Source organism: Propithecus coquereli, unplaced genomic scaffold, assembly GCF_000956105.1.
Source record: "Propithecus coquereli isolate 6110/MARCELLA unplaced genomic scaffold, Pcoq_1.0 Scaffold425, whole genome shotgun sequence".
Lineage (NCBI taxonomy): Eukaryota > Metazoa > Chordata > Mammalia > Primates > Indriidae > Propithecus > Propithecus coquereli.
The window spans coordinates 1361519-1362591 of record NW_012150008.1 but is presented as its reverse complement, the minus strand read 5'-3'; positions in this window follow the sequence as shown (position 1 = coordinate 1362591).

Below are 1073 nucleotides of genomic sequence, written 5' to 3'. Positions count from 1 at the left end.
GCCTCCCAGAGTGCTAGGATTACAGGCGTAAGCCACTGGGCCCGGCCTATTTTCATATTCTTGATAGGGTTAGCCATTATTATGTGTAACACTGACAAAGGGCCATATTTTTCATAAAATGAAATATTATTGAAAGATAATTGCAAATTAGGAATAAACCCAAAGATGTTTAAATACATAGAATGTAAAAGAGAAAGTTGTCAATCATCTCACTATTGATAATAATTGGATAAAAGAAAAAATGCTTACAATATGTACAAAGATTCAGTCCTTAGAAAAATAAAAACATAAAATGTTTTTCTCACAAATCAAAAATTCAAGTGAAATTGAAATGGCTACTTTAACTACAGCTAATATTAATTGGCCCAAATTTTATTATGGGTTAAATTCCTCTGGAAGAAATTTTATGTATCACTTCCTCTCACAAACCATAAATCATTAAACATGATTTATAATTGGTAGTTCTTTAGAGTAAGATAAACACTTAAAGATGTTGAAAATCTGGCTGGGCCTGGTGGCTCAGGCCTGTAATCCTAGCACTCTGGGAGGCTGAGGCAAGAGGATTGCTTGAGCCCAGGAGTTTTGAGGCTGCAGTGAGCTATGATGAAGCCACTGCACTGTAGCCTGATAACCCTTTTTCCTTTATAAATTACCCAGCGATAGGCATTCCTATATAAAAGCAACACACAATAGATGAAGACATCTTCCATTGCTCTGTTTTCTACCCTTTCACCAATACCACACTTTCTCATTACTATAGCTTTATGTTTAATAGTAAGTTTTGCAATCAGATCTTTAAAGTTCAGATTTGTTCTTCTATTTTAAAAATGTTTTAAAGTATTCCAGATCGTTTGCATTTCCATATATATTTTAGAACCAGTTTGCTAATTTCTACAAAATAGACTGCTATAATTTTTAATGGGATTATGGGAAAACTGACATCTTAAAATATTGAGCCTTCTGAGTTAGGAAATTGACATTTATTTAGGTATTTTTGATGTCTCTCAGAAATGCTTTTTATAGCCCAGCACTGTGTTGTGTCTGTAGTCCCAGCTACTCAAGAGGCTGAGGCA